The 20,498-nt window shown below is 40.8% G+C and overlaps 1 pseudogene; it reads right to left on the bottom strand.

Moving 5' to 3' along the window:
• Positions 1-17,684: 17,684 nt before the first annotated feature.
• Positions 17,685-19,381, bottom strand: LOC110490727 (annotated as a pseudogene).
• Positions 19,382-20,498: the final 1,117 nt, after the last annotated feature.

The following is a 20,498-nucleotide window of genomic DNA, read 5'->3' on the forward strand; positions in this document are numbered from 1 at the left end:
CTGGAAAGGGTTTCAAAAGTATCTCTAAATGTCAGTCCACAGTAAGACAAATTGTCTATAAATGGAGAAATTTCAACACTGTTGCTAGTAGTGGCCATCCTGCAAAGATGACTACAAGAGCACAGCGCAGAATGCTCAATGAGGTTAAGAAGAAATCTAGAGTGTCAGCTAAAGACTTACAGAAAACTCTGGAAGATGCTAACATCTCTGTTGATGAGACTACAATACATAAAACACTAAACAAGAATGGTGTTCATGGGAGGACACAGCTGTCCACATTTTTTGGGGAAAAGAGCACCTGGACAGATGAAACTAAAGTTGTTTTGTTTGGAAGGAACACACAACACTATGTGTGGAGAACAAAAAGCACAGCACACCAACATTAAAACCTCATCCCAACTGTAAGGTATGGTGGAGGGAGCATCATGGTTTGGGGCTGGTTTGCTGCCTCGGGGCCTGGACAGCTTCCTATCATCACCGGAAAAATAAATTCCCAAGTTTATCAAGACATTTTGCAGGAGAATGTAAGGCTATCTGTACACCAATTGAAGCTCAACAGAAGTTAGAAGACAACAACCCAAAAGACAGAAGTAAATCAACAGAATGGCTTGAACAGAAGAAAATACGCCTTCTGGAGTGGCCCAGACAGTCCTGACATCAACCCGATTGAGATGCTGTGGCATGACCTCAGTTCACACCAGACATCCCAAGAATGTTGCTGAACTGACACAGTTTTGTAAAGAGGAATGGTCCAAACTCCCCCTGACTGTTGTGCAGGTCTGATCCGCAACTATAGAAAATGTTTGGTTGAGGTTATTGCTGCCAAAGGAGGGTCAACCTATTATTAAATCCAAGGGTTCACAAACCTCTTCCAACCTGCACTGTGAATGTTTACACGGTGTGTTCAATAAAAACATGAAAAATTGTAATTCTTTGTGTTTTATTAGTCTAAACAGACTGTTTGCCTATTGTTGTGACTTAGATGAAGATCAGATAACAATTTATGCAGAAATCCAGGTCATTCTAAAGGGTTCACGTACTTTTTCTTCCCAATGTAGTTACGAAATGTTATAAAACAGTAACGGATGTCGTGGGTTGAAGAAGGTGAGGACCAAGGTGCAGCGTGGTACGTGTTCATCTTTTATTATGTATTGAACACTGGATGGAAAAACAACAAAAGAGAATGCATGAAACCGAAACAGTTCTGTCTGGTACAGAATACAAAAACAGAAAACAACTACCCACAAACACAGGTGGGAACAGGCTACCTAAGTATGGTTCTCAATCAGAGACAACGATTGACAGCTGCCTCTGATTGGGAACCATACCAGGCCAAACACATAGAAATACAACACACAGAACAAAACATAGAATGAAAAACACAGAATACCGACCCCAACTCACGCCCTGACCAAACCAAAATAGAGACATAAAAAAGGAACTAAGGTCAGGACGTGACAAAAACCCTGATTTATAACAAACCACAGTAGTTCAATGAATTGTCATCACACCCATAGAGAAAAGTATATACGTAGTAGTGCCATCATGCTCAATCTCTCGATTATTATTATAGTTCCACAGAATTACAGTGTTTATCTAGATTTTAAATGTATTAGTCCATCTGCAAAATTACAAATTCATCTTCTGCGCTGCTCCCACACATATCAGAAATGTACACACAGTTTTCGGGGAATCACAATAGATATGCGGTGCAGCACCGCCTGGAGCTATTTTGGTGGTCAATTGCCTTGCTCCAGGGCACAATGATAGAATATTAAAATCAAGAGCATTTCAATCGCTATTTTAAAGTGCCAATTTGTACAGGTTAATTAACCTGGGATTTGAACCAGCAGCTACACATACAGCACACTCCTGAGAGGAAAAAGATGTTACTGTGATGAATCTGATACATGTACAGTGAAGCCATATGAGAGCCTTTTCCTGTAGTTCACGATCAGCTCCTTTGTCTTGCTCACATTGAGGGTGAGGTTGTTGTCCTGGCACCACACTGCCAGTTCTCTGTACATGATTCCATATGTGTTATTTCATCACATTATGATGTCTTCAATATTATTCTACAATGTAGAAAATAATAAAAATATGTTAGTCTGTCAAGTGGCAAGTACAGCAACGGAATCAATTCCATTCAATCTAAGCCTTGTGAAAGCGATCAGAAGACTCCAAACAGAGCACCTGCTCTCGGAATCACTCTATTGACATTTAAATACTACCTCTAAGGCATTCAATTTATCTATCTGCATATCACTAATGTACCCTTCATCTAATCTAGGAATGTGATGACGTGGAATGGGATGCGTGTGTGCTCATGTGTGTGTGTCTTTGAAGGGAGTTTTCCCCAGTGTTAGGGGAAGAGGTTGTTTTGATTGATGGCTGTGATGCAGCAGTCTTATCTCAGGCTCCATGCCCTGGTCACTGGCTGTCAGCTGGTCAGATGGACCAGTTTTTTACAGTAGTGACAACACACAGCAGCTAGCCTTATCTTAGCCAAGACACTCTGACTGCCCACGTCAATGGTTTTTTGTGCATGTCTCTGTGTAGATGTATATGCATGAATGTATTTTGTATGCTTTGTTTGCTTTTTTAGTTTTGTACTGTGAATATGAGTATGTTAATCTGAAAGCATTTATGTGTTCATTTGTTTCATTTGTGTGAGTGATTTCTTTCAGTGTGTGCGTGTGTGTGTGTGTGTGTGTGTGTGTGTGTGTGTGTGTGTGTGTGTGTGTGTGTGTGTGTGTGTGTGTGTGTGAACCACTGATAACTCACACCAACTTTTTTTGGGCAACAGTTCAACAAGTTTGAATGGGGGAATATGAACAGATAATCAATAGAAAACTATTTGACGTATCTCCTTCTCTCATATGGCACATTTATTATTCCCCCCCATTATTCTACAGTCTGTAATCAACGTGAGTCTGAATACCATCCCTAACCGACCAATCTGTAGAGCTGTTACCCACAGGAGGGTGGTGTCTCCTGTAACTCCTCATATACGCCTCAGCAGAATACATAAAAGGATAAGCCTACTCTTTCCTTCCTTCTCTTTTTCCTCCCTTCCATTTGTCTTTAGAATGCTGCTCCAACTCCTGGGGGAGATAGTAGACAAGTAATTGGTGAAGCCATCCACACACATCATATCCCAACTGTTAACCCTGATATAATTTCCACATTATATCATCTATTGTCAAATATTGCCACCTAATCAACATCCTTTAAAACGTCTTGCTGTTATTGGAATAGGATAATAGAACACCTGGGTCTGATTATAGGCGTGTCAGAAACAACAACATTTGAATTGATAATGTATAGAGCAGTGGTCCCCCCCCCCCCCCCAACTCTCAGCTCTCACTCATTACAGACTAGGAATTAATGTTTCATTTATAAATTGTTTAAATGTATTACAATAGGGAGCCCATTGAGAGGTTTATTTCACAAGGGAGCCCTGCATTTTACATTTCACACCTTTTACAAAGTACAAGAGAAGACACACTAAAGAAAAACAATCACCTTCCTCAACAAATAGGTTCTCAATCAACATTTTGAGCTGCCTGAGAGGCAACAATGTTCCATACTCTGGATTCCATACTCTGAGTTCCATGGAGTAAATCAAATCAAATCAAATTATAAAGCCCTTTTTAGCTGATGTCACAAAGTGCTGTACAGAAACCCAGCCTAAAACCCCAAACAGCAAGCAATGCAGGTGTAGAAGCACAGTGGCTAGGAAAAACTCCCTAGAAAGGCCAGAGCCTAAGAATAATACCAGAGAGGAACCAGGCTATGAGGTGTGGCCAGTACTCTTCTGGCTGTGCCGGGTGGAGATTATAACAGAACATGGCAAAGATGTTCAAATGTTCATGGATGACCAGCAGGGTCAAATAATAATAATCACAGTGGTTGTCGAGGGTGCAACAGGTCAGCACATCAGGAGTAAATGTCAGTTGGCTTTTCATAGCCGATCATTCAGAGTATCTCTACCGATCCTGCTGTCTCTAGAGAGTTGAAAACAGCAGGTCTGGGACAGGTAGCACATCCGGTGAACAGGTCAGGGTTCCATAGCCACAGGCAGAATAGTTGAAACTGGAACAGCAGCACGACCAGCTGGACTGGGACAGCAAGGAGTCTTCAGGCCAGGTAGTCCTGAGGCATGGTCCTAGGGCTCAGGTCCTCCGGGAGAGAGAAAGAAAGAAAGAGAGATAGAAAGAAAGAGAGAAAAAGAGAGAAAGAGAGAGAGAATTAGAGAGAGCATACTTAAATTCACACAGGAATATCACATGAGAAATACTCCAGATATAACAGACTGACCCTAGCTCGCCGACACATAAACTACTGCAGCATAAATAATGGAGGCTGAGACAGGAGGGGTCGGGAGACACCGTGGCCCCATCCGACGAAAACCCCGGACAGGGCCAAACAGGCAGGATATAACCCAACCCATTTTGCCAAAGCACAGCCCCCACACCACTAGAGGGATATCTTCAACCACCAACTTACCATCCTGAGACAAGGCCGAGTATAGCCCACAAAGATCTCCGCCATGGCACAAACCCAAGGGGGGGCGCCAACCCGGACAGGAAGATCACGCCAGTGACTCAACCCACTCAAGTGGCGCACCCCTCCCAGTGACGGCATGGAAGAGCACCAGTAAGCCAGTGACTCAGCCCCTGTAATAGGGTTAGAATCCCAGTGGAGAGGGGGGAACCGGCCAGGCAGAGACAGCAAGGGTGGTTCGTTGCTCCAGTGCCTTTCTGTTCACCTTCACACTCCTGGGCCAGACTACACTCAATCATAGGGCCTACTGAAGAGATGAGTTCAATAAAGACTTATAAAGGTTGAGACCGAGTCTGCGTCTCTCACATGGGTAGGCAGACCATTCCATTAAAATGGAGCTCAATAGGAGAGAAAGCCCTGCCTCCAACTGTTTGCTGAGAAATTATAGGGACAGTAAGGAGGCCTGCGTCTTGTGACCATAGCGTACGTGTAGGTACGGTAGGGGGGAAAAGTATTTAGTCAGCCACCAATTGTGCAAGTTCTCCCACTTAAAAAGATGAGAGAGGCCTGTAATTTTAATCATAGGTACACTTCAACTATGACAGACAAAATGAGAAAAACAAATGCAGAAAATCACATTGTAGGATTTTTTATGAATTTATTTGCAAATTATGGTGGAAAATAAGTATTTGGTCACCTACAAACAAGCAATATTTCTGGCTCTCACAGACCTGTGACTTCTTCTTTAAGAGGCTCCTCTATCCTCCACTTGTTACCTGTATTAATGGCACCTGTTTGAACTTGTTATCAGTATAAAAGACACCTGTCCACGACCTCAAACAGTCACACTCCAAACTTCACTATGGCCAAGACCAAAGAGCTGTCAAAGGACACCAGAAACAAAATAGTAGACCTCCACCAGGCTGGGAAGACTGAATCTGCATTACGTAAGCAGCTTGGTTTGAAGAAATCAACTGTGGGAGCAATTATTAGGAAATGGAAGACATACAAGACCACTGATAATCTCCCTCGATCTGGGGCTCCACGCAAGATCTCACCCCGTGGGGTCAGAATTTTCACAAGAACGGTGAGCAAAAATCCCAGAACCACACGGGGGAACCTAGTGAATGACCTGCAGAGAGCTGGGACCAAAGTAACAAAGCCTACCATCAGTAACACACTACGTCGCCAAGGACTCAAATCCAGGCGTGTCCCCCTGCTTAAGCCAGTATATGTCCAGGTCCGTCTGAAGTTTGCTAGAGAGCATTTGGATGATCCAGAAGAAGATTGGGAGAATGTCATATGGTAAGATGAAACCAAAATATAACTTTTTGGTAAAAACTCAACTTGTCGTGTTTGGAGGACAAAGAATGCTGAGTTGCATCCAAAGAACACCATACAGTGCCTTGCGAAAGTATTCGGCCCCCTTGAACTTTGCGAACTTTTGCCATATTTCAGGCTTCAAACATAAAGATATAAAACTGTATTTTTTTGTGAAGAATCAACAACAAGTGGGACACAATCATGAAGTGGAACGACATTTATTGGATATTTCAAACTTTTTTAACAAATCAAAAACTGAAAAATTGGGCGTGCAAAATTATTCATCCCCTTTACTTTCAGTGCAGCAAACTCTCTCCGGAAGTTCAGTGAGGATCTCTGAATGATCCAATGTTGACCTAAATGACTAATGATGATAAATACAATCCACCTGTGTGTAATCAAGTCTCCGTATAAATGCACCTGCACTGTGATAGTCTCAGAGGTCCGTTAAAAGCGCAGAGAGCATCATGAAGAACAAGGAACACACCAGGCAGGTCCGAGATACTGTTGTGAAGAAGTGTAAAGCCGGATTTGGATACAAAAAGATTTCCCAAGCTTTAAACATCCCAAGGAGCACTGTGCAAGCGATAATATTGAAATGGAAGGAGTATCAGACCACTGCAAATCTACCAAGACCTGGCCGTCCCTCTAAACTTTCAGCTCATACAAGGAGAAGACTGATCAGAGATGCAGCCAAGAGGCCCATGATTACTCTGGATGAACTGCAGAGATCTACAGCTGAGGTGGGAGACTCTGTCCATAGGACAACAATCTGTCGTATATTACACAAATCTGGCCTTTATGGAAGAGTGGCAAGAAGAAAGCCATTTCTTAAAGATATCCATAAAAAATGTTGGTTAAAGTTTGCCACAAGCCACCTGGGAGACACACCAAACATGTGGAAGAAGGTGCTCTGGTCAGATGAAACCAAAATTGAACTTTTTGGCAACAATGCAAAACGTTATGTTTGGCGTAAAAGCAACACAGCTCAAAACTCTGAACACACCATCCCCACTGTCAAACATGGTGGTGGCAGCATCATGGTTTGGGCCTGCTTTTCTTCAAAAAGTCTGTGTTGGACAGGGAAGATGGTTAAGGAGGAGGATATGGCAGACATACGCCCCCTTTGGAGAGATTGGGTACCCCTAGTAAACTGGAAAAAAAATCTTTCAAAAATTGTTAATATATGCAAATAAAAATTATTATTGGATAGAAAACACTCTAAAGATTCTAAAACCGTTGGAATTATGTCTGTAAGTATAGCAGAACTCACAGGGCAGGCATTCTTCCAAACTAGTTTCTGTGGCCATGAAAGTTGGAGCAACTTTGACGTCATGCCCCCACCCTTCCCAACCAGCTATGATTCTGGGGACACTTTCTATCTCTTCCGCTAGATGTCCTCTTTCATTAGAGCTTCAAACCGTTCAAATCGCGCGAGAATTGACCCTATGGGAGTGAAATTAGTGCGTGCCACGAGAGAATAGGCTGTGCGTATGGGCGCGAATTGGTCACAGTCATTCCTTTGTTTCCAGCACTGAAGAGAAGGGCAGACGATGGGCGATTGAATTGAAGTTTGTTTTGCACGTCTAAAACATCATAAAGCTTGCTTCTGCACTTAGTTTGACCTGTTTAGTCGACATATAATGTGTAATTTTGAAGTTTTGATGCGCAACTTATCCGGACCAGAGGACGTTTTGGGTGCATTTCAGCTGATGTTATTAGCAGTAGCTAATACAAAGACGCAAGACTTGAAACCAAACGATGTATTGGGTAAGTATGAAGCCTTCCAGAACATTCTGAACGAAGACCATCGAAGGTAAGGGAATATTTATGCTTAAATCTGTGTTTCTGTTGACTCCAACATTACGTGGAAATGTAGCTTGGAACTGAGCGCTGTCTCACAATATGGAATAGTGTGCGATTTCTGTAACGTTAAAAATAAATCTAACACAGCGGTTGCATAAAGAAGCAGTGTATCTTTCTAACTATATGTAGAACATGTATATTTAGTCAAAGTTTATGATGTCTATTTTACGTTATCTTGCCGCGCTACATAGATTTCCTGCGGGCGTTTTTGAGTAATTTCTGAAGGTGAACTCACTGTAAATGGACATTTATGGATATAAATGGCATATTATTGAAAAAAAAAATATGTACTGTGTAATATGTCATATTACTGTCATCTGATGAAGATTTTCAAAAGGTTAGTGAGCGATTTATTTTTTAATCCTGCGTTTGTTGATTGCATGTTTTGGCTATTGAAATGAGCTGTGTCTGGTGGTGGTTTTACATATATATGTGCTATGTTTTCGCCGTAAAACATTTTAGAAATCTGACTTGCTGGCTAAATGAACAAGATGTTTATCTTTCATTTGAGCTATTGGACTTGTTAATGTGTGGAGGTTAAATATTTTTAAGAATATTTTTGCGTTCCATGCGCCACCGTTCCAGCTGCACGTGGGAGGGTTGATTCCCAATTGGGAACCAGTATCGTAGACAGGTTAAAATTGATGGGAAGATGGATGGAGCCAAATACAGGACCATTCTGGAAGAAAACCTGATAGAGTCTGCAAAAGACCTGAGACTGGGACGGAGATTTGTCTTCCAACAAGACAACGATCCAAAACATAAAGGAAAATCTACAATGGAATGGTTCAAAAATAAACATATCCAGGTGTTAGAATGGCCAAGTCAAAGTCCAGACCTGAATCCAATCGAGAATCTGTGGAAAGAACTGAAAACTGCTGTTCACAAATGCTCTCCATCCAACCTCACTGAGCTCGAGCTGTTTTGCAAGGAGGAATGGGAAAATCTCTCGATGTGCAAAACTGATAGAGACATACCCCAAGCGACTTACAGCTGTAATCGCAGCAAAAGGTGGCGCTACAAAGTATTAACTTAAGGGGGCTGAATAATTTTGCACGCCCAATTTTTCCATTTTTGATTTGTTAAAAAAGTTTGAAATATCCAATAAATGTCGTTCCACTTCATGATTGTGTCCCACTTGTTGTTGATTCTTCACAAAAAAATACAGTTTTATATATTTATGTTTGAAGCCTGAAATGTGGCAAAAGGTCGCAAAGTTCAAGGGGGCCGAATACTTTCGCAAGGCACTGTACCTACTGTGAAGCATGGGGGTGGAAACATCATGCTTTGGGGCTGTTTTTCTGCAAAGGGACCAGGACGACTGATCCGTGTAAAGGAAAGATTGAATGGGGCCATGTATCGTGAGATTTTGAGTGAAAACCTCCTTCCATCAGCAAGGGCATTGAAGATGAAACGTGGCTGGGTCTTTCAGCATGACAATGATCCCAAACACACCGCCCGGGCAACGAAGGAGTGGCTTCGCAAAAAGCATTTCAATGTCCTGGAGTGGCCTAGCCAGTCTCCAGATCTCAACCCCATAGAAAATCTTTGGAGGGAGTTGAAAGTCCGTGTTGCCCAGCAACAGCCCCAAAACATCACTGCTCTAGAGGAGATCTGCATGGAGGAATGGGCCAAAATACCAGCAACAGTGTGTGGAAACCTTGTGAAGACTTACAGAAAACGTTTGACCTCTGTCATTGCCAACAAAGGGTATATAACAAAGTATTGAGATAAACTTTTTTTATTGACCAAATACTTATTTTCCACCATAATTTGCAAATAAATTCATTAAAAATCCTACAGTGTGATTTTCTGGATTTTTTTTCTCAGTTTGTCTGTCATAGTTGAAGTGTACCTATGATGAAAATTACAGGCCTCTCTCATCTTTTTAAGTGGGAGAACTTGCACAATTGGTGACTGACTAAATACTTTTTTGCCCCACTGCATGTACGGCAGCACCAAATCGGAAAGATAGGTAGGAGCAAGCCCATGTAACGCTTTGTAGGTTAGCAGTAAAACCTTGAAATCAGCCCTTGCCTTAACAGGAAGCCAGTGTAGAGAGGCTAGCACTGGAGTAATATGATCACATTTTGGGGATCTAGTCAACATTCTAGCAGCCGTGTTCAGCACTAACTGAAGTTTATTTTTTGCTTTATCCGGGTAGCTGGAAAGTGGAGCATTGCAGTAGTCTAACCTAGAAGTGACAAAAGCATGGATACATTTTTCTGCATCATTTATGGACAGAAAGTTTCTGAATTTTGCAATGTTACGTAGATGGAAAAAAGCTGTCCTTGAAATGTTCATCAAAAGAGAGATCAGGGTCCAGAGTAACGCTGAGGTCCTTCACAGTTTTATTTGAGAAGACTGTACAACCATCAAGACTAATTGTCAGATTCAACAGAAGATTTCTTTGTTTCTTGGGACCTAGAACAAGCATCTCTGTTTTGTCCGAGTTTAAAAGTAGAACATTTGCAGCCATCCACTTCCTTATACAGTGCCTTGCGAAAGTATTCGGCCCCCTTGAACTTTGCGACCTTTTGCCACATTTCAGGCTTCAAACATAAAGATATAAAACAGTATTTTTTTGTGAAGAATCAACAACAAGTGGGACACAATCATGAAGTGGAACGACATTTATTGGATATTTCAAACTTTTTTAACAAATCAAAACTGAAAAATTGGGCGTGCAAAATTATTCAGCCCCCTTAAGTTAATACTTTGTAGCGCCACCTTTTGCTGCGATTACAGCTGTAAGTCGCTTGGGGTATGTCTCTATCAGTTTTGCACATCGAGAGACTGACATTTTTTCCCATTCCTCCTTGCAAAACAGCTCGAGCTCAGTGAGGTTGGATGGAGAGCATTTGTGAACAGCAGTTTTCAGTTCTTTCCACAGATTCTCGATTGGATTCAGGTCTGGACTTTGACTTGGCCATTCTAACACCTGGATATGTTTATTTTTGAACCATTCCATTGTAGATTTTGCTTTATGTTTTGGATCATTGTCTTTTTGGAAGACAAATCTCCGTCCCAGTCTCAGGTCTTTTGCAGACTCAATCAGGTTTTCTTCCAGAATGGTCCTGTATTTGGCTCCATTCATCATCCCATCAATTTTAACCATCTTCCCTGTCCCTGCTGAAGAAAAGCAAGCCCAAACCATGATGCTGCCACCACCATGTTTGACAGTGGGGATGGTGTGTTCAGCTGTGTTGCTTTTACGCCAAACATAACGTTTTGCATTGTTGCCAAAAAGTTCAATTTTGGTGTCATCTGACCAGAGCACCTTCTTCCACATGTTTGGTGTGTCTCCCAGGTGGCTTGTGGCAAACTTTAACCAACACTTTTTATGGATATCTTTAAGAAATGGCTTTCTTCTTGCCACTCTTCCATAAAGGCCAGATTTGTGCAATATACGACTGATTGTTGTCTTATGGACAGAGTCTCCCACCTCAGCTGTAGATCTCTGCAGTTCATCCAGGGTGATCATGGGCCTCTTGGCTGCATCTCTGATCAGTCTTCTCCTTGTATGAGCTGAAAGTTTAGAGGGACGGCCAGGTCTTGGTAGATTTGCAGTGGTCTGATACTCTTTCCATTTCAATATTATCGCTTGCACAGTGCTCCTTGGGATGTTTAAAGCTTTGGAAATCTTTTTGTATCCAAATCCGGCTTTAAACTTCTTCACAACAGTATCTCGGACCTGCCTGGTGTGTTCCTTGTTCTTCATGATGCTCTCTGCGCTTTTGACGGACCTCTGAGACTATCACAGTGCAGATGCATTGATACGGAGACTTGATTACACACAGGTGGATTGTATTTATCATCATTAGTCATTTAGGTCAACATTGGATCATTCAGAGATCCTCACTGAACTTCTGGAGAGAGTTTGCTGCACTGAAAGTAAAGGGGATGAATAATTTTGCACGCCCAATTTTTCAGTTTTTGATTTGTTAAAAAAGTTTGAAATATCCAATTAATGTCGTTCCACTTCATGATTGTGTCCCACTTGTTGTTGATTCTTCACAAAAAAATACAGTTTTATATCTTTATGTTTGAAGCCTGAAATGTGGCAAAAGGTCGCAAAGTTCAAGGGGGCCGAAAACTTTCGCAAGGCACTGTATGTGGGCTGTGCACCCAGTCCCTGGTTAACAACGTTCTCCATGACTTGTTGAACCGGTTCATGTTTGTCCACCTCGACGACGTCCTCGTCTTCTCTCGCTCAGCTCAAGAACACTTGCTCCACGCCCGAGAACCAGCTTTTTGTGAAAGCAGAAAAGTGCTAATTCCATCACTCCTTCCTTGGTTAGGGTTAGCCCCCCTTCTTCTCACATCATCTTAACGCCACATAGAGGAATTACGCAGAGGGTATGGCTGTTCACCCCATTTCCCCTGTGCATTTATACCTGTATTCTCTGTTTGTATGTTGCCAGTTTGTCCTGTCTCGCTGGGGTGCCCAATGAGTCTCTCGCGCCAGACAACTTATTTCCGCTCGTGAAACTACAGTAGATCTGCTCTGTCAGGGAAAGATGGTGCGAAAGCAAAAGGCTAATTGTAATTAAATTGTACATTAATAATCATAACAGTCATAGGAGCCTGGGACCTGAAAAACCGGACAACTATGTACATCCAACAAGAGTCAAAGGACAGAGGGATACACTAGCTAGAACCTTCTCATCACGGATCTGGTAGGACAAAAAAGCATGGCCAATTTGATTGTTTGCCCCTCATGTTGTTAATCAGGTTCTACTATAGATGGCATGGTGACATATTGTGTTGACTAAAACAGCACAAAACTAGGCCATTACTACAGTAATTTTAAGAAACATTTTGAGAAATAGTTTGGTTGACTGTTTGGGACAAATAAACCAGTTAATTGATAAGCAGATAGCTAGCTATAGCTAGCTGTTATATGCTAGCTAGTTAGCTCCCATGCCAATTTCAAGTCTTTCTAAACTCATATCTGACTAACTCGTAAATATGAAGTTATTTCAGAATGAACATTAACTGGCTTGCGCATCATGCTTTGTGACATTATGTTAGCTAGCTATCCCCAGTTAGATAATGTGTTTTCACTTATTGCATCTGTATGCTTGTTGCATTCTCCCTAGTGCACTAGTTTATTCGTGAGTTGACTGCTCATTTTAAATAGTTTAATCTAACCTGATCAAAACAGTGGCAGCATGTGCAGCAGTGGTCATTGGTTTTTGACATGCAAAAGTATAATAGGTGTATTTATGCTGTTGTTCAAATGCAAGGATCGCTTTATATGTCTTCTCAAAGAAACTACCAGTAGTTCGAAAACTTGACATAATATTTCTGTCATGCTGCTTTGCTGACAACTCCAACCATCTAGCTCCCCTGTAGGCTGAGTTTACAGGGAGCAACAAACTAGTGGAAATGTTCTGTCAAAGCCACGTGATGTCTGAAGCAACAATAGCTCAATGCACCGTCATAAAAACTACATTCAAAAGTGCTTTGTTTGAGTTCCACAGTATCGCTGGCACGTTTTTTACTTCTAACCTCTCTTAAACATTGAGTGTTTGATTGGATTAGTCAATTTCTTCTGCTTCCATTGCTACCAACAATTAATCTGTGTGATTAACGGCCGTGTTTGTGAGACAAGTGTGGATCCCAAAAACCATTCCTATCACAAAAACATCTGTCTGAAAGTCTGAATGGTTTGAGCTACAAACTATTATGACCCATCTATGAAAAGCAGAGACTCTTAAGAACATAAGCACTCACAAGCCACACAAGAGTCGTTAGAATGTGAAAAGTTATTTTACACAGAAGATCATTGGATCGTCTCAGGACATGTTGCCTATAACACTGTAATTAAGCTTTAACAAACTCCACACAGTTGTCACTGACTGCATATTGCATATTCATTTCACACAAAGCAAACCATTTCTGTACTTACAGCATTCTTTAAAATTATTTTTTTATCAGGTTTCTGCTTGGCGGAACTTATTTGTTTATTGACATATATGCATTTCTAAAAACATGTTTTCACTTTGTCATTATGGGGTATTGTGTGTAGATGGGTGACAATGTTTTAAAATAAATATATTTTGAATTCAGGCTGTAACAGAAAATGTGGAATATGTCAAGGTGTATGAATACTTTCTGAAGGCACTGTGCATTCATTTTCCACATTTTGTTGTGTTGATGCCTGAATAGGACGCCCACAAGCCACCACCATTCAAAAGTTTGGGGTCACTTATACATTTCCTTGTTCTTGAAAGAATAGCACATTTCTTGTCCATTAAAATGTATTTTTATTTTATCTTTATTTAACTAGGCAAGTCAGATAAGAACAAATTCTTATTTTCAATGATGGCCTAGGGTTAATGGGTTAACTGCATGTTCAGGGGCAGAATGACATATTTGTACCTTGTCAGCTCAGGGAACTGAGTAATCAACGTACTTTACTCAAAATACAAAAATACAAGGCAAATATTCGAGCCCACAATAACGGACCGATTTACAAAGAACAACCACTCACAAACAAACATGGGGAACAGCGGGTTAAATAATAAACAAGTAATTATATAAGTGAAGCCAGGTGTGTAAGACACAGACAAAACAAATGGAAAATGAAAAGTGGATCGGGGGTGGCTAGAAGGCTGGTGACGTCAACCGCCGAACGTCGCCCCAACAAGGAGAGGGACCGACTTTGGCGGAAGTCGTGACAAGTGAGTACACCTCAGCAATTTATTAAACACATTTTTACCAGAAAGGTGAGTTCCAGACCTTTGTAAAACTGTGCAACATTACCAGTTATTGTTTATGGCTATGTCATGAAAAATAATTATGTTTGGCTATGTCTATTAAGGTGGAAATCAACATTTTAAGGTGCATTGGCTGGGGGGTATTCTGAAGAAGCGGTAGGGGTGGGGTAGAACTCATAATTTTCTCAGTGTATGCATGGGTGTGTGGTTTGCTGACTCACACCAAGACATGTTACGTACTCCTCAAGCATAGCCAATAAAACCCTGAGCCACCGTGGCACATGCAGACAAAGTCTCAAACAATCAACCAGCAGCCGATGCTCAGACAGGCAGCACATCCACCTAGAGACTTGATCACGTACATTTATTAAAGTGAAGTGTACAGGCTTATCCTCCTTGATCTCTGAAAAACAGCCCAAATTTCATATAATTTAGTCAATTAGTTGGAGAGTGGGGTTTGTGTGTTGATGTGCATTTGTGTTGTAGTCTTAATGTCATCTGATGCTGTTGAAAGCCCATTAGATCACACATTGAGGCCACCACTGCTGTGCGCCAAAACACACACACACACACACACACACACACACACACACACACACACACACACACACACACAGACACAAGCAAGCTGTGCGCCAAAACATGCACACACACACACAGACACACACACACACACACACACACACACACACACACACACACACACACACACACACACACACACACACACACACACACACACACACACACAAAACACATGTGTTGTGAGTGTTCTGGCATAAGGTGGTTATGAGGTGAGTTTACTAAATAAAGGTTAAATTTACAGTTTTTTACAATCACTTTGGCACTAATTTCAGAACATTGTGGTCATTTTTCAAAACTCTAGACACAAAACTCAAAATGGTCATCACTTGTAACACAGGCTGTCGAATGTTCAAAACATTTCATTGTGCATTCATATCTTTAAAGAAACCTTACACTTGCAGCATCATTGGTTCAAATAACTCATTTATCATGAAATACCATAGGAACATTCATTTAAATCACTCACACAGAAGATACTGATAGTTTCACTGTGTAGTTGTTCGTACAATCAGTAAATATTGTAGTACAAAATATGTGACACATGTTTCATTATGCTACTACACGTAAATACATCACTGTAAAAGGACTAGTAGAGAGAACACTACAGAGACAGTGGAATCATTGAACAAAATTTGAAATTTATTGATGAAATACAATAAAATCACAACAGGTTTCTTTGAATCAAAGCAAAAATAATTAGCTACAAAAAAAGAAAAAAAACAGTAAAACGTCAACTGCAGTGTTCCTCACCTGGCTTACTGTAAAAAGCAAAACAAAGGATTGATTACTGTACTTCTATATTTCCCTCAACCCTATCTTGTGGATTTGGCCCTAGGTTCTCATCCACATCACAATGGATGTTTTCATTAGCCAAACATCTTGGGAAGAATCTTCTGGCATTGCGAATCCAGGCCTGACACTGGTCTGCCATGATGTCATTGCATGCGTCATCTATAGCCTGGAGAAGGGCGGCTTGTTCGTGAGGGCGCCTATCATATACCTTCCACCTCCACGTGGAGAAAAATTCCTCAATTGTGTTAAGGATAGGAGAGTATGGGGGTAAGTACAGGGTGGTAAATTGTGGTTGGGAAACCATGTTTGCACCATTCTGAGCATGGTGGAAAATGACATTATCCCACACAATGACATGGGTCATGCCATCAGCTCTACAGACCTGATTTAGCTCATCAAGGAACGTTACATTCGAACAGCGAATCATGTGGCTGCCTGCTACTCAATATATAGAGTATATAGAGTAGAACGCTTTAGGTGTTGTTTGACCAAACATTAGAACAGGCAAGATGAGTAATCTAAGCAACTTTGACTGTGGTATGATTGCTGATGCCACACATGGTGATTCCAGCACCTCAGAAACAGCTGCCCTCCTGGGATTTTTACGCACTACAGTCTCTATAGTTTACAGAGAATGGTGCGATAAACAAAACACATTCAGTGAGCGACATTTCTGTGGGCAAAACACCTTGTTAATGAGAGAGGTCAGAGGAGAATGTCCAGACTCATTCAAGCTAACAGAAAGGCCACAAATGCTCAAATAACAGCTGTTTAAAACAGTGGTGTGCAGAATGACAAGTTAACGTACAACACCATGAATAATTCAGGCTGTTGTGTAGGCAAAAGGGGGTCCTACCCAGTACAAGATAGGTGTACCTAATAAAGTGGCTGGTGAGTGTACAGTAATGTCAAATCTGAAAAGTGGTACATGGGACAGTGTCTTGTAAAGAATGATGATGAAATATTACAGCCATAGATAATGTAGTCCAATTGGTTCATATTCCACGGTAATTGGTGTCAATGGATCTCGTTATCCTGAAACTTTCATGATCTAAACATGGAATATTGTTTGTCAGTTTCCATAAAACTATGCATTAAGAGTAATGCAACAGTTATACTTATCATTTTGAGCAGTTTTATCAATTGATAGTTTGATCATTGTAATGAAATGAATAGACAGTCATCTCAGATGTAATGTGTGAATTGCATTTTGAAATGGTAATACTTTGAGGTTAAGTTTTGAAAAATTAGCATTTTGATCATTGGTTGTGAGTTTTGTGTCTAGTTTTGTGTCTAGAGTTTTGAAAAATGACATCAAGGTTCTGAAATTAGTGCCAAAGTGATTGTAAAAAAAACTATTGTAAAAAAGAAAATCCCTGTATGGGAGACATTTAAGAAAACCCAGTATAGAACAAACTGGAAGTCTTTTTTTTTGGAGAATACTTACTTATATTTGAGATATTTGAGATCTTGCCATAATATGGACTTGGGGTTTTACCAAATAGGGCTATCTTCTGTATACCACCTTAACCTTGTCGCAACACAACTGATTGTCTCAAATGCATTAAGAAAGAAAGAAATTCCACAAATTAACATTTAACAAGGCACACCTGTCAATTGAAATGCATTCCAGGTGACTACCTCATGAAGCTGGTTGAGAGAATGCCAAGAGTGTGCAAAGCTGTTATCAAGGCAAAGGGTGGCTACTTTGAAGAATATAAAATAGATTTTGATTTGTTTTACACTTTTTTGGTTACTACATGTGTTATTTCATAGCTGTGATGTCTTCACTATTATTCTACAATGTAGAAAATAGTACACATAAATGGAAACCCTTGAATGAGTAGGTTTGTCCAAACTTTTGACTGGTACTGTATATGTATCTACTTAAGAAGTTGTGTCCTCAAATCTATCATGCTTGGTGGCCTCTCTTGTTTTGCCTACATCAATGTTGTAGATGGTTGTCTGCGCAAATGTGAAGAAGTTGACAAGAGCATCATCATATGTCAGGTTAACGACAAAGTGGGCTTTGAACATTTCATCAAACGCACACAGACCACTAATTTCCTGGCAGGGAACAAGCCTCTTGTCCACCACAATGTAGTATTTGTCAATCTCGCTGTGTCTTCTTCCAATGACAAGGGGGTATGACTGTTGAACATGGTTCCCATCAAGATGGTCTTCAATGCTGCAGCATGACTGCAACACACAATGGGTCTTTTTAAGTCCCTCTCCACATGTTAAGACAACGAAGATGCAACCCAATAAAGTAATTACACAACAATTACTGTCTCTTCTTACCTTATGAAAGTGCACTAGTCTACCCACAGCATCACTGGCACTGATCTTGGTCCTCTTCCCTCCTGCTGGTGGTGGGATGAGATGCCGCAGAAGCAGCATCAGGGAGGACATATCATTGTCCCAGTCTTAGTGCAAGAAAAGGCCAAGACCCCAAATCACATAAAACAATATCACTGAGTTTGAAATATTGCACTGTCCATGAGAGAATCCACTTACTGGTTTCATTGTCATTCTCTGGTAGTTTTTCTGCAGGAGGCAACAAAAATCAGTGGTCGTAGTCAGGGATTTTGCCAGTTTGATGACTTTAGGCTTCAATACAGTGTCCTACTTTTCAAGGAGCTTAGCAGATGTTTCATCGTCAAACATCAGCAGAAAGTACTGATTCGCTTAAACAAAGTGGACCAACTCAACTTCATGACCAACACAAATCATGTTCTCAATCTCAGACAAATAGCCTGTAGTTCTGATTCCAAGACATACTACATACTACATCACTCACCAATCCTTTGATGTCCAGAAACCTGGGAAAGACTGTGAGGACATCTGTGCTTCTGTCTGGACTATAAACTAGCTCCTGTCGATACTGGAACACCTCCTTCGTTTATTTTTCATTGGCCGAGTGGACAAGGAATGATATGGCCTCCTTGCTGGTGGTGCAGGTCAGTCTTCCTCCTATCAGTTGGGCCTTCCGACTGGGGTGAAATACTCTTCTTGATGTGTCTTCAGGTGATAATTCAGATATACTTTGCCTCTGTCAGGATCATAGAAGTGTTCCTTAGATTGTGGAAAAGATGACCAACAAGGGAGTTAAATGGTTATTATTTTTAGACTTGATTCTATGACTGTTTGATGCCCCATTCAGTCCACAGAACAAGTGTCAAAATATTACCACAAGCATGGTCTACCAGCACTTATATATATCCTTTGACAGAAAAAGGATCTCTCAATGAAGGAAAGAGAGTCACAATTCCAAGAGCATAACATTCTCTCTGTTGAAGAATGTGAAGCCTCCTGCTCAAAAACAATAAAGCATACACACTCCAAATAAGCTACTGTATCTTTCTACAGTCTCATAATGATGCCAAATAACATGAATGTATAGTTTGATTGTTTTGATCCATTGTTTGTGGCCAGATTGGCTAATGAGAAGCTTACCCATGCATCTCTTTCATGTGGCTGACTAAAATGGCAATCATCTCTCTCCTAGTTCTATGGTCCAATGTTTTGGTTGTCTGGTACTCTTCTAATACGTCTTGCCCACCAGTCAGGGCATCTTGGACCATCTATTAAGACAATAACAATTTAGAGTTGGTTTATGCTGTCGGAATCTCCATGAAGAGAAGACACAGAAATGGGATTATCAACATCCAATATCAGTTAGCATTACTCCTAAGGGTGTGTTGGCCTTTTTAAATGGTCTTTCTGGAGATATCAGGTCTAAATCACTTGACGAGAGGGACAATGGTTCAAAGCAATCAATATATACATTCATGTTATTTGATAGCATTATGTGAAACTGAAGAAAGACACCTTCAATCAAGATCTTTGATTGTGAGACACAGGTCTGGATTGGCCTCAATCAGGTCTAGCAGGACATCCTCCTCCTTCTCAGTTTGGGAATCATAAAAAATTTGTATTTGTGCTGCAGAGGGCAGTCCAAAAAGAGTGACTTATCAGAATAGAGGGAGATAAGCCACCTAGGGGGCAACATAATGGGTCTGGCGCAAATCAAGGGTTCAATTACGAAAATACATCAGACAGTTCATATATTCACCTTGATTGATGCAATCTCCATAAGAGAACACAGGCTGCAACTTCATGAACTTGCATTTTTTATATTGGACCTTCACCAACAACACTTCACATTGTGTGCAATTACACACAATGTCATATTTAAGTTACATTTGGTTGCAAACATGTTATAGTGTAGCTGTACATATAGAAACAATCACTTAAAAATCACACAATGTGATTTTCTAAATGTTTGTTTTAGATTCCGTCTCTCACAGTTGAAGTGTTCCTATGATACAAATGACAGACCTCTCTACATGCTTTGTTAGTAAGAAAACCTGCAAAATCGGCAGTGTTTCAAATACTTGTTCTCCCCACTGTATCTCATGGCTCAAAGTGGAGGAGAGATAGATTGACTTAATCATTACCTGTTTTTGTAAGAAGTGTTGACATACTGAATGCATAAAGGTGTCTGTTTAAACTACTAGCCCACAGCTCGGACACCCATGCATACCCCACAAGACATGCCACCAAAAGTCTCTTCACAATCCCCAAGCCAAGAACAGACTATGAGAGGCGCATAGTACTACATAGAGCCATGACTACATGGAACTCTTTTCCACATCAGGTAACTGATACAAGCAATAGAATCGGATAAAAAAACTGATA

Source organism: Oncorhynchus mykiss, chromosome 15 (assembly GCF_013265735.2).
Source record: "Oncorhynchus mykiss isolate Arlee chromosome 15, USDA_OmykA_1.1, whole genome shotgun sequence".
In the NCBI taxonomy this organism is placed as follows: domain Eukaryota; kingdom Metazoa; phylum Chordata; class Actinopteri; order Salmoniformes; family Salmonidae; genus Oncorhynchus; species Oncorhynchus mykiss.